This window comes from Aquarana catesbeiana, linkage group LG02 (assembly GCF_042186555.1).
Source record: "Aquarana catesbeiana isolate 2022-GZ linkage group LG02, ASM4218655v1, whole genome shotgun sequence".
Taxonomy (NCBI): Eukaryota; Metazoa; Chordata; class Amphibia; order Anura; family Ranidae; genus Aquarana; species Aquarana catesbeiana.
The window spans coordinates 625,078,653-625,093,402 of NC_133325.1; the positions used below are offsets into that span (position 1 = coordinate 625,078,653).

Here is a 14,750-nt window from a genome sequence, read left to right on the forward strand (position 1 = left end):
GCCACTTTTTCTCATGGAAGGCGATTCTGGATCTCTACGGGCATGTGGAAGGCAATGTCTTGGCCTCGCTGGACAGGGCGGTCAGCGGTAAGGTGCATATTACCGCTGACTCATGGTCCAGCAGGCATGGACAGGGATGTTACCTATCTTTCACCGTGCACTGGGTGACTTTTCTGGCAGCTGGGAAGGATGCAGGACAGGGTGCAGTAGTGTTGGAGGTTGTTCCGCCACCACCCTTCCAAAATTCTACTAGTGGTGATTCTGCCACACCTCTCTTCTCCACCCCCTCCTCTTCTTCCTCCGTGGCCTCTTCCTGTGCCGATTTGTCCTCGGAACCAGTGGTGCTCCGTAGGCATTCAAGGGGCTATGCAAGCACGCAGGCAAAAAGATGCCATGCGGTGCTTGAGCTGGTGTGCTTGGGGGACAGGAGCCACACTGGGGCAGAGATTCTGTCAGCTCTGCAGGGGCAGGTTCAGAGGTGGTTGACGCCACACCAGCTTAAGGCAGGTATTGTGGTTTGCGACAATGGCACCAACCTCCTCTCCACCCTCCGACAGGGACAAGTGACCCATGTGCCCTGTTTAGCTCAGTCCTTAACTTGGCGGTGCACCGGTTCTTGGGCAGGTACCCGGGGTTACAGGATGTCCTGAGGCAGGCCAGGAAAGTCTGTGTGCATTTCCACAGGTCATATATTGCCAGTGCTTGGCTGGCTGACCTCCAAAAGGAATTTAACCTGCCCAAGAACCGCCTAATCTGTGACATGCCCACCAGATGGAGATCAAAGTTGGCCATGCTGCAGCAGCTGCACACGCAGCAGAGGGCCATCAATGAGTATCTATGTGACTATGGCACTAGGACAGGGTCAGGGGACCTTAGTTTTTTCCCCACGCCAGTGGGCTATGATCAGGGATGCATGCACCGTCCTGTCACCATTTGAGGAGGCCACAAAGATGGTGAGCAGTGACAGTGCATGCATCAGTGACACTGTCCCTCTTGTCCACCTGTTGGAGCACACGCTGCGTGGAATGATGGACAGGGCACTTGAGGCTGAACAGAGGGAGGAAGAGGAGCACTTTCTTACCTCTCAAGGCCCCCTTTATCCAGACAGTGTTCCTGCGTACCCGCCGATCACACAGGAAGAGGATGAGGAGGAGGAGGACTGTGTCAGCATGGAGATGGAGCCTGGCATTCAGCATCAGCAGCAGTCTTCAAGGGATCATTTCCAGTTCAAAGAAACCCATGGACTTGTACGTGACTGGGAGGAGGTGGCTGCGGATCATGACGTCCTTAGTGACCCAGAGGACTCTGGACCAAATGCCTCAGCAAACCTACACTGCATGGCCTCCCTGATCCTGCAAAGCCTGCGGAAGGATCTTCGTATTCGTGGTATCAAGGAGAGGGATCAATACTGGCTGGCAACCCTCCTTGATCCACATTACAAGGGTAAGGTTGCGGACCGTATCTTGCCATCGCAGAGGGAGCAGAGGATGAAACGTCTTTGGGAGGCCTTGCAGAAAAGTTTGTGCAACGCGTTTCCAGAGCCTGGGAGGTTACAATTTCCTGGTCCTCCTGAACAACATGTTGCTGAGGCTTCGGTCAGTCACAGAAGGAGCAGTGGAGAAGGTGGCCATCTGACCGATGCGTTCAGACAATTTTTTAGTCCGCAGCCCTGATCGGTTCCAGCAACCATCGCCAGCGTCTGATTCACATGGTGCAGGATTACCTAGGGGCAAGATCAGACTTGGACACCTTTCCCACCGAAAATCCTCTGGGTTACTGGGTCTTGAGGATGGATCACTGACCAGAGCTTGCACATTATGCAATTGAGCTACTGGCCTGTCCTGCATCTAGCGTTCTTTCGGAACGCACATTTAGTGCTGCTGGAGGCTTTGTAACTGATCACAGGGTGCGCTTGTCCACCGAATCGGTCGATCGGCTGACCTTCATAAAAATGAATCAGTCTTGGATCACCAGCTACCAAGCACCTGATGCTGATGTAACTGATTGATTTTTTTTTAATGTGAGATCCCTTCAAGACTGCCTATGCTGATTCTGAGTGACTATCCTGTTATACTGAGTCACAATCCTCTTCCTCCTCAATTTTCGTGCTGATAGCTTGTAAGAACATTTTGGTTCTGGGCACCGCCACCAGTGGCCAAGGCTCAATTTTTCTGCCCCTTTTTAACAGGGGCGTATAATTACAATTTTTGATGCAATACTTTGCAGCAGGGCTCATTCCTGCGCTCCAACTATAACATCTGTGAGGGGTTGCAGTGTTGTGGCACCAATGCCTAAGGTCCAATTTTTCTGCTCCTGTTCAACAGGGACATGTAATTACAATTCTTGATCTAATATTTCACAGCAGGGCCCGTTCCTGCGCCCACCAAGAGTAACTGTGAGGGCTTACATTGTTGTGGCACCAGCACCACCACCAAAGGCCCAATTTTTCTGCCCCTGTTCAACAGGGACATGTAATTACAATTCTTGATAAAACATTTCACAGCAGGGCCCGTTCCAGCGCCCACCAAGAGTAACTGTGAGGGCTTACAGTGTTGTGGCACCAGCACCACCACCACCAAAGGCCCAATTTTTCTACCACTGTTCAACAATGGCATGTAATTATAATTCTTGATCTAATATTTCACAGTAGGGCCCGTTGGTGCTCCCACCAAGAGTAACTGAGGGCTTACAGTGTGGCAACACCAACACCTAAGGCCCCAATTTCTGCAGCGTATACAGGGCACGCCTCTACTTTCAAACATCCAACTTACAAATGACTCCTACTTGCAAACGGAAGGAGACAACAGGAAGTGAGATGAAATCTACCCCTAGGAAGGGAAATTCTCTCCTGTAAGAGTTAATATGGGAAAAATGTGTCTCCTCTTCACTGATGCTTTATCACCAATCCTTGTTTCACTAAAAACCCCAAATTTTCAAAAAACATCTGTCATTGGGACAGAAAGTGAAGTGAAATCTTCTGAAGAGGTGCACAGACAGCAAAACAAATGTTACAGTGTTTTGCTTGAGTCTATCTAGCAAGGTTACTCTGTGGTATAATCAAGGAAGCTGAGATTTCTGCAGTGTGTAAATGTGCTTTACTATACAAAGATGCTGTACATACAAAACTATTACAATATTAGGAATACAATACAAGACTGACAGATATCTATAACAAGCAAAATGCCTAGCAAACTGAACAGCCTATGGTCTATAATAGTACAAATACACTTAAAGGTTACTTCTGTTATTGTATGTTCGTGATCTCCATTGGCAACGATGCTTCTTGGACACCAGGCAATGTTCTTGTATGATGAGTGGCGGCTTCTGCTGTTACAGCATGATGGTGTGTGTGTGTGTCCCTACTCACCCTCTTTTATGTGTCAGGCTGTTTGCCATAGCTACCAAACAACAGAAAACATTCCTGTTTACTGTAGCTGTTGAAACAATGGACTGTTGAAAACTGCATCTATGTACCCATTGTCTAATCAGGCCAACACCTGACAGTAATCTAACAGTCATTATTTCAGTTTGAGAGCTGAAAGGACCTCAAACAACTAAATCTCTTTCTTGTGTACTGTATCAATAGAGACAATAGCCTGTTGAAAACTGGCAATACAATACAACAATGATATTTACCCCCATTGTATAAAACAGCATTTGTTTGAGAAATCTACTCAAGACAAAAACTGACAATATTTCTATGACCAACCACTACTGTGTAATGTTATGTCCCATGTATCATAAGTCTGATTAATAAAAAAAAATCATATTGTAACAAAAGCAACACATACGGGGGTGATAACCCTTCCCTATGTTTTCCAAAAAGCTTAAAAATAGATTTTTTGGCTGGAGCTACACTTTAAAAATGTACCAGTTCAAAATTACAAACAGATTCTACTTAACAAACCTACAGTCCCTGTCTTGTTTGCACCGCCTGTATACTGCTGTTCAGAGTGTATAGGGCCTGGGGGCCCTTTCCTTTTTTTAATTTGGGTGCAGGGTTCCCCTTAATATCCATACAAGACTCAAAGGGCCTGGTAATGGAATGGGGGGGGGGTACCCATGCCATTTGTCTCACTGATTTTCATCCATATTGCCAGGACCCGACATTACATTAAAGCCGCAAGCAGTTTTAAATGACTTTTATTACTTTAAAAATGTCATTTTGTGCAGGGTCTGTTCTAAGCACGGGAATCACGCGCCACTTTACAGGCATACCATAGACACCCCCAGGTATGATATTTAAAGGAATATTTCACTTTTTTTTTTCACTTTAAGCATCATTAAAATCACTGCTCCCAAAAAAAACGACCGTTTTTAAAACTTTTTTTTGCATTGATACATGTCCCCTGGGGCAGGACCCGGGTCCCCAAACCCTTTTTAGGACAATAACTTGCATATTAGCCTTTAAAATGAGCACTTTTGATTTCGAACATTCGAGTCCCATAGACTTTAATGGGGTTCTAAAGTTCGCGCAAACTGGTAACACTGCTTGTCTACTATCCACAATGCTAATAGAACAATGACAGATTGCCATCACAATGCCATGATACCAATAACAATTAATTTTTTTCACCTTTGTGGGAATTATGCTACATTTCCAGCTCAAATCTTGTTACTAGAGTCATGCCACTTTACCAGTAGGAGCAAGCTACCATTTTACCAAAATCAAATTGTTATTATGTTGTTATTAGACAGGTACTACATCCTTTAGATACTGTAGTTGTATGCCAAGGTTGTTGTGTCCACAACCTCACACAATATATCTTAATCTCAGTGCAACAAGCAGGAGTTATTATACCACATAACAGAATTAGTGTTTTCCTTCATCTTATGCTAAGATCAAATTCAATAGTATAGTAAATAGGTATTCTGATATTTGGGAACATATTTAAACCATTAGCGCATTTCTGCATTGTACCGCTTTTATTGTCCAAATTGGTGTTGCTGGAATATTTTTCTACTTCAAAGACCTGGCCATTGTTTTTCCTTGTCACATATCACATGGATTGTAAACAGAAGCCCTATATTGATTCTTCAATCAGGCTGCACCTAATATTCACTTGCTGGGTGTAGTGACCAATTAGGGAGCATTACATTAGTCACTGTACAGAAAGGAGAGGGGATATAATGAATTGTTACCAAGCTTCCTGGCTCTCTATATCCTGGGACACAAAAGCACTCAGTATGACCAGACCTGAAACAGAGAGGTAAACTAACCCCATAATTGTACTGTACATTGCATTGTAAATATGTTTTGTCTGTAATTGGTAAATATCATATAACCCACGACTCACGATTTTCATGGTCATAGAATAATTTTCCCCACTCTTGTCTTTGTGCACCCTTTGGTGATTGGAGAGTATTCACACATACATTTCAAAGAGAAGTTTGGGATTTAGAAAAAAATATATACTCACCTAGGTGTATACAGCATCAACCCACGGGTCACAGGAGTTTAGAGCAGTGTTGCCAACCTACCAGATTGAAATTTACTGACACGATACCCAAAATTTACTGGCACAGCCGAGTTTTTACTACCTTTTCCAAAAGTTACAAAATTACAAATGCAAATTTCAATATTTAGGTACAAACAAATACAAAATGCAATTAGCAATGTGATGTAAGGTAGATATTAAGGCAAAAAACATATTTCTTATTTTATTTTAGTAAGTAGCTTAGGGACAAGACAAGAAAGGGACAAGAAAATACAATGGGCGGCACACACATGAAATTGACTCTCACAGTGACACTGACAGCAGTGTGCAGCATCACAGATGAAGATGACAGCTCACGGACACGACACGTCCCCTCCTGAGCCACAATGACAGTCTCTCCATGCCAGGTGGTCCCTTAGGTCCACTCCCATCCAAACAGCACTGACAGTCCCGCTCCCGGCTTGCTTTGCTCCTGTACCGCAACTGAACACGAGGCTCTGGCCACTCCGCTCAACTCCCCTGCGCCATGACATCTCATGGCACACTCAGGCACCATCGGTGCCACCCAAACACACTGTTAGGCCTCATGCACAAAAATGTTTACGCAATAGCGTTTTTTAGCTGTTATTTGCGTTTTTAGCGTTTTTCCGCGTTAGAATTTTTTTTTTTTATGAAAAAAATTTTTTTTTTCAATGGATTAAAAAAACGCTAGTGAGCAATGTTTTTGAGCGTTTATCAGTGTTTATCAGCGTTAGAGCGTTTTTACAGCTAAAACAGCGTCTCTCAGAACCCACTAAATTTGTTTTTTTTTTACTGCTCAAAAACGCCACTGCCCAAAACTGCTGTGTGCATGGACACACATGCCCCGTACACACGGTCTGATTTTCCAACGGAAAATGTTCGATGGGAGCTTGTTGTCAGAAATTCTGACTGTGTGTAGGCTCCATTGGACATTTTCCATCGGAATTTCCGTCACAGAAAATTTGAGATCTGGATCTCAAATTTTCCAACAACAAAATCCATTGTCGTAAATTCCAATCGTGTGTACACAATTCCGACGCACAAAGTTCTACGCATGCTCAGAATCAAGCAGAAGAGCCGCACTGGCTATTGAACTTCATTTTTCTCGGCTTGTCGTATGTGTTGTACGTCACTGCGTTCTTGACATTCAAAATTTCCGACAAGATTTGTGTGACCATGTGTATGCAAGACAAGTTTGCTCCAACATCCGTCGGAAAAAAATCCATGGATTTTGTTGTCGGAATGTCCGATCGTGTGTACGGGGCAATAGGATAACATGATGGAGAGTTTAATGACTGTAGAAAAAAACATCTACAGCCAAAAACAGCTGCTGTAAAAACGTCAAAAAACGTCCAGTGTGCATGAGGACTAATAGGCACATGGATGGTCTTGGCCGGCTTCAAGCATCACAGCTATTTTTTTAACTGCCATTCTTTTGCGGTCACTGGCATTTACTAGCAGGCGAAAAGTGCTTGTTTTTTACTGGTTGCCAGTAAAAATACTGACAGTTGGCAACACTGGTCTAGAACAAACTGAACTCCTGTGATCCATAGGAGAAGTATAGCCAGAAAAGCTTTGGCTGTACTTCTCATTTAACCTAGTTAACAGGTGGTGATGGTTCATTGGATGCTTGGTGATTTCCTTCAGCAATATTTTCATTTGTTTCAATATTACAAAAGCACACTACTGAAGGGTTTTCTTTTGAATGGTACCAATGAACATTGGATACTCTACTTGCTTGATATAGAAATGGGCTATAACAAATAGCATGAAAAAAAAGCAAGGGGCAGCATCACATAATCCTGGAGGGATTGTTGTAAGGCTGGGTTCACACTAATGCGAATTGGATGCAGAAGACAGTGACCAGCTCTCAATGAAGCCGGTTCACACACCTCCGGGGCAGACGTGATCCGCACTGAAAAAGAGTCCTGTGTGTCTTTGGCTCCATTTCAGGCAAAAAATTCGGACCTGATTTGCCCCTGAAACGGAGAACAGGGACGCACCAGACCGGATCACTCTTAGATAACATTGGACTGCACACACACCACCCCTATCCACATTTTCTGCTGCTGGGAGATGGGCAGCCCTTGGAAGAGAAAGGGGACGTTGTGTGTGCCTGCAGTCCAATGAAATCTAAGACTCATGTGCTGTATAGACGAGTGCTCTTCTGACAGGAGGGGAGAGCACAACACAGTGCACCTACTTCTGGCTTTGTAGAGGCTTTTCCCTGTAAGCTGGGGGAGGGGGGGTGGGTGGTTACCTGTGCTGGGAAGTGTAATAGGGATTTGGGGAGGGGGATATGTGCTAGAAGGAAGAATGGGAGGGATATGTGATAGGAGGAGGTTTGGGGGGAGTATGTGATAGGAGAAGGGTTTGGGGGGGGTTTGAGCCAGGAGGGGGAATGTTTGTGTTAGGAGAGGGGTACGGGATTTGGGTAGGGAGGGAGGATTTGTGCTGGGGGGGGTAATTTAGAAGGGATTGGGCAAAGTGGAGGGATTTGTGGGAATTTGTCCTAGGAGGGGGTTTGGAGAAAGAAGATTTGTGCTAGGAGGGGAGATGGGGGGGGGGTTGTGTCGGGGGGGATTTGGGATAATAGGGCAGATTGGGGGGGATTTGTGCTGGCAGAGGGGATTTGGGGGAGAAGATTTGTGCTAGGATATAAAGTTTGAGAAGAAAGAGGATGTATGATAGGGGAGTGATTTTCTGGGGTGAGGGAGATTTGTGCCATGAGGGGGATTGGGGGTGGTATTTGAGTTGAGGGGGTGGGATTGGGGGGGGGGGCAAAGATTTGTGCTGGGAGGGGAGATTTGAACTGAGAGTTGGGGGAAAATATGCATTATTGTTTGGGGAGAATTCTGGCTTTCAGCCAGAATTTATGTTTTTATGTATGATGGAATGTTTGTGTCCACTGGTAATTAAATTTGTGTATTATTAATCAAAATATAATTTTGATATTTTTGCAGGGGGAGCTGTGAGGTAGGCTGTATGGCAGTGGCGGCCTGTGCATTGTGGGCGCATGGGCGCTGCCCCCCGACACCTCTGCCGTCCTCCCTATTCATGTGTCCGGCCTCTTTCAGGAAGTCGGGCACATGAAATGCTATGGCGGGGATAGGCAGGGGGTGTGTATTTTGAAGCATGTGATTAGAGCCAGAGGCTCTAATAGGCTTCAAAGTAGGGTGGGTTCACCCAGTTGTGTGGCATAGTGAATTAATTTTCGCTATTTTCACACTAACGTTCCTCCCTGCATATGATGGGCACAAGTGGCTGCATATGACAATCAGCAGGCAGGTCAGTGAGACCTGTCTCCCGATTGGCCAAAGCATTAGGTGATCCTATTGGATGCCTAACGCTTTGGCGGAAGAGGAGACACGGCAGAGGAAGCCTGAGGAGCCGAGCGGACACAGGAGCCGCAGCCACCGCTTACCAGCTCTACAGAAGAGGAGGAGAGCCCCGTCACTCCAGGAGAGGAGCGGAGCCCCGCCACACGAGCGGCAAGTGCCGCCAGACCCGCCGCGGGGGGGAGTTAGTGAAGTGACAGCCGGGGGACGCGACTCCTCTTATTGGCTGAGGTGGAGAGGTGGGCTGATGACATCACGCTCTCTGACTGAGTGAATCAGAGGAAGCTTTGTATTCATTCACAAAAAGCAAGCACCCAGAATGGACACTGCAGCGGCAGAGTTTATGTCCGTCATCCACAGGGATTTAAGGATTAAGGTACCTGGAGACACTGAGAAATACTGTCAGTGCTGGTAACGGTATCAGTGAGGTGTGTAATCTATTACTGCATGTTATGCTGAATGATGATTTTATTGCTGAGGGTAACTGCAAAAGGGTTAATGAACCTAAAAGACCAATGATGGTGGTTAAAACCGCTACAAGTGAGCTGGAGAAATGTATGAGGGAAGCCAGTGCTCCTCCAGAAATTAAGGATGAGCCCAAGAACACCAAGCAAAAAGGGAGAAGAAGGCTTAGTACAAAGAACAGAAGGACCCTGTTTAGATTTAAGGAATTGCATATGTGGAAATGTACCTGGAAAAAGAATTGGGACTACATGGATGACAGCTGGCAAAGAGGTGTCCCAATCAACAGTACAGGCTCATATTTCCTGAAACAAAGGGGGGCGGGGTTATGTGACAATAACAGGTCTTGTCATAGTGAAAATAGTTGCAGAAATGGTACAGGGTTTGCACATATGCAGAGTGGTGACTCCAGAGTATTGATTATGAGCAGAGAAAACTCGTTTTTACGTCTTTCTCCGGATTTTGGTATTCCCATATTGGGCTCTGTAGTTTGGAGAAGGGAAGAAATCTCCAACCCAGTGTCCAGGTCTTGCTGAAGACAAGCAGAGTGTGTGTCTAGGTGCATACAGCCCTTACAATGATAGGTTGGGGCATAGCTCAGGACTCCTGTTTGGAGAGAGGTGTGTGCTCCTGTTAGACAGAAGTGCTGTACTCAAGAGACAGCACTCCATGCTGAAAGAGAAATTCTATGCCCATAGGACTGGGAGAGTCGAGATGGCTAAGCAAGACTGGGAGACAGAGAGAGCAAGGAAATCTGGATGAGTTCAGAGGACTGAGAAAGTCTGGGGTGTCAGGAGAACCACTATTGAGAGACAAATATGTGGGCTGTTCAGCAGGGTGCTGCATCTATGAGGCTGAGAGCCAGGAGAGCCCAAATAGCAAAGAGAGCTGGGTAAGATGGCCTGAGGGACCAGTGAAAGGAGCAGTGATGCTGCTGAAGAGAGAACCAGGTGGCTTGGTATTTTATGTTATGTTTTGCTGATAAAAATCCTCTGCTTGGGTAACTGTTTCAGCGGGCTGAAGGAAAAAAACTGAAGCGCTCAGGGAGGAGATCCTTTACTAACTATGCAATGTTATTACAGAAATACCCATAATAGGGTAGGAGAGCCTCCTCGCCAGATCACCCTGGTCAGCATTCTCAGCCATTGGCAGGGAGCACTAATCGGATGCCTATCAGCAGACCTTTTTTGGTTATGCCCCTTTGCCCAAAAACAGCCGAACGGCCAGCTTCTGTTGGACCAGCTGCTGTGCACATGGGCCGAATGTCCGCCGGTTTCTATTGAATCGGCCAATGCAGCCCGACATTCGGCCGTATGCTTTAGTATTTTTCTACTTCAAAGACCTGGCCATTGTTTTTCCTTATTACATCTCACATGGGTTGTAAACTTTACTTAGACCCTCCAATCAGGCTGCACTCCATATACATTTGCTAGGGAAAGGAACTAAATAGTGTGCATTACTGTATATTAGTCACTGTACAGAAAGGAGAAGGGATTTAAAGAATTGTTAGCAAGCTGTATTATCTCTTTGTCCTGGGACACACAGGCACTCAGTATGAACAGATCCCAAGCTGAGAGGTAAGGTAACTCCATACTTTACTCCTTACTGTACATTGTACTGTAAATATGCTTTGGTGTGCAATGGTAGATATCATACAACCCACCGTACTTATATAATGTACATTGTGTTGTAAATACTGTTTAGCATGTTAATTGTAAATTTTATGTGACCCTATTAATACATGTATATTGCAGATTGAACTACTTTTATCTAAAGGCCTGTACACACGATCAGAGAATTGTATGAAAAATACTGATTTCTAAGCAATCGTACGATAATCTGATCGTTAGTACACAGCTTTTGAGGGCCGATCAGGACAATTTGTGCAAAATTAGCAGTTGGATACCAGATGATATGATTTTCGTTTAATCAGTACAGTTTTCGTCCGAAAATATAATACGAATACAATACAATACATTACATAACTTCCGGATTTTTATTCTGTCATACAAGAATTTTCTTAACTTGAGTAACCTCATAATATTCATTTTCAATATGGAGACTAGCATGCAAAAAAACCCCATTCATCATGTGTTTGTTCACCCTTTGACTCTGTTGGCTCATAGCAGTCAATAAGTTGTAGGAAAGCCAAATCAGGCCATAGACGAGTACAAAAACTAACGATCCGTCAAATGGAAATCAAAATTGTTCAATTTTTCATCTGATTGTGCCATAATTTTTTGGGTAGTTTTCCCTGCAAAAACATTTTTTTTCTTCATCTGATGCAATGTATTTTGACCTATTGGCTTGAAATAATAAAAATAATAACACTAACTTTATTATGTTGAATAGCTTTGCTTGACATATTTCTAGCGCCACCTGTCTGAATTCCTTGTGATAACAAGGCTGTAATACACAAAATGTTGAATTTGCTTGTCCCCGTGGTTGCATGAAAGAAATTTGCTCCGTGTATGGCTGATCTAAGTCGCCAGCCCCCCTCCTTAAAGTGGTTCCAAAGGTTAAAGGTTTTTTACCTTAATGTATGCTCTTCCTTTTTCTCCTGATGCTGTAAGTCAAATCCAGGTAGCAGATGCAGTGGGCTTGCTCCCGAGCTGCCTATAGACACACATAACGCAGCTCAGTGCCGCTTCCCACTCTCTCCTTACTGGATTTGACTAACAGGAGCAGGAGAAAAAGGCAGAGCATACATTAACCACTTAAGGACCAGCCTTGTTTTGGATTTTAGGTGTTTACATGTTTAAAACAGTTTTTTTTGCTAGAAAATTACTTAGAACCCCCAAACATTATATATGGTTTTTTTTCTAACACCCTAGAGAATAAAATGGCGGTTGTTGCAATACTTTTTTTTGCACCGTATTTGCGCAGCGGTCTAAAAAGCGCACTTTTTTTGGAAAAAATTCACTTTTTTGAATAAAAAAATAAGACAACAGTAAAGTTAGCCCAATTTTTTTTTTTATATTGTGAAATATAATGTTATGCCAAGTAAATTTATACCCAACATGTCACGCTTCAAAATTGCGCCCGCTCGTGGAATGGCGTCAAACTTTTACCCTCAAAAATCTCCATAGGCGACGTTTAAAAAATTCTACAGGTTGCATATTTTGCGGTACAGAGGAGGTCTAGGGCTAGAATTATTGCTTTCGCTCTACCGGTCGCGGTGATACCTCACATGTGTGGTTTGACCACCGTTTTCATATTCGGGTGCTACTCGCGTATGCGTTCGCTTCTGCGCGCGAGCTCGTCGGGACGGGGGTTTTAAAAAAAAAAAAAAATTGAATTTTTATTATTTATTTTACATTATTTTATTTATTTTTACACTGTTTTTAAAAAAAAAATGTGTCACTTTTATTCCTATTATAAGGAATGTAAACATCCCTTGTAATAGAAAAAAGCATGACAGGACCTCTTAAATATGAGATCTGGGGTCAAAAAGACCTCAGATCTCATATTTACACTAAAATGCAATAAAAAAAAAAAAAAAGTCATTTAAAAAAAGTGCCTTTAAGAGGCGTGGACGGAAGTGATGTTTTGACGTTGCTTCCGCACAGTAATGTCATGGAGACGAGTGGGCGCCATCTTAGCCTCACTCATCTCCAGGCACAGGATGGAGACGGATGCGATCCGACGGCTCCAGTAAGTGGCGGAGGGCACCGGATTGCGGCGAGAGTGGGGGGGCCCCTCTCCCGCCACCGATAAAAGTGATCTCACGGCGAATCCGCCGCAGGGACCACATTTATCAGAAAGCCGTCCGCTGCACGAAAACAGGGATACCGGGGTTATGGCAGCTAGTTGCTGCCATAACAACGATATACCCCTTCAAAGTTTGGATGTACATCGTCGTGCGGCAAGTGGTTAAGGTAAAAAACCTTTAGCCTTTAGAACCACTTTAAAGAGGGGGCTAGGGACTTAGAGGGAGCTGGTTTCCCCACATCCAATTTGCATAGCAGAAGATTGTGACCTGCTCTCTAAGGAGCCGGTTCACACATCTCCAGAGCGGCTCCAGTGTGAATTGCACAGGTGTCCTGTGTGTCCTTTGGCCCATTTTAGGTGCGATTTCAGCCAAAAATCCGAGCTGAAATCTGACCTGATTCAGTGAATGGAGACGCACCGGACCCCTGCTGTGAGCCGCTTCATGCTCTAATGTGAACCCAGCCTTAGTCAGTGTCCCTCCCATACAGTGTCAGTTAGTGCCAGATTGGCCACCACATTATCAGAGTCACGCTACAAGTTGCTGATCTCCGCCGTTACTAGTAGAGTGTCTGTACAGATCAGCATCTTGATCACAATCAGAACTATACTAGTGTCCCCAAAAATGCAGTTTGGTTTTTACCAAAGACATGTAGCAGAATATATTTTGGCCTAAGTTCATGAAGAAATTAGATTTTATTCGTTATGTTATATAACAGAAAGTAGAAAAAAATATATATATATATATAGATATAGATATAGATCTATATAGATCTATATCTATATCGATATAGATATAGATATATATCTATATCTATATATATATATATATATATATTTTTTTTTTTTTTTTCATTTTCAGGTTCTTTTTGTTTATATATTGAAAAATAAAAAACCCAGTGGTGATCAAATACTACCAAAAGAAAGCTCTATTTGTGTGAAAAAAATGATTTAAATTTAATTTTTGTATTGTGTTGCATGACCAAGCAATTGACAGTTAAAGGGGCTGTAAAGGTTCATATATATTTTTTTAACTAACAAATATGTTATATTTACCTCCTCTGTGCAAGGGTTTTGCACAGAGCGGACCCAATCCTCCTCTTCGGGGGTCAACCAGCGGTTGGCTCCTCCCTGCATTGAGTGCCCCCACGGAGAGACGCTTTCCTTGGGGGCACCAGTGCAGGCACACGCCCAAGTCATGCTGCAGCATCCATTGACACAGACAGCAGGCCCCGCCCCTGGCTCCTGTGTCACTGGATTTGATTGACAGCAGCGGGAGCCAATGGCTCCTGCTGCTATCAATTTATCCAATGAGGACCTGAGACAGCGGCTGGAGCTCCTGTGCTCGTCCCCGTCGATGGAACGATTGGGTTCAGGCAAGTAAAAGGAGGGCTCTTGGGGGGCATTAAGGTGAAAAACCTTGAGGGTTTGCAACCACTTTAAAGTAGCACAGTGCTGAATAAAAATAAATGCCTTGATCAAGTGGTTAAACTCATTTCATCTTTGAAAATGTCAAATTCCCTGCAGTAGGTTGGATACATCACATAGATGCACTACTTACAGGCATCTTCCAGGAGATGCCCTGACCTTGCCTGTAAGTGGTGTATCTATGTGATGTATCCAACCTTCCATTATTTAATGGAATTTTGCATTTTTAGTGTTTCGTTTTAAGCATTGATAAAATCACTGCTCCTCACCAAACTAAAATTCTTTTAAACACATTTTTGCTTTGGTACATGTTCCCCAGGGCAGTGCCTGGCCCCCCGTGCCATTTGTTTGACAA

General features: G+C 44.1%; 1 protein-coding gene across 1 annotated transcript in view; it reads left to right on the forward strand.

Annotated features, from left to right (window-relative positions):
- LOC141128834 (arylsulfatase D-like) overlaps positions 1-14,750 on the forward strand; it is a 146,653-nt gene that overhangs the window by 29,092 nt on the left and 102,811 nt on the right. The gene's annotated exons all lie outside the window — the stretch shown is intronic.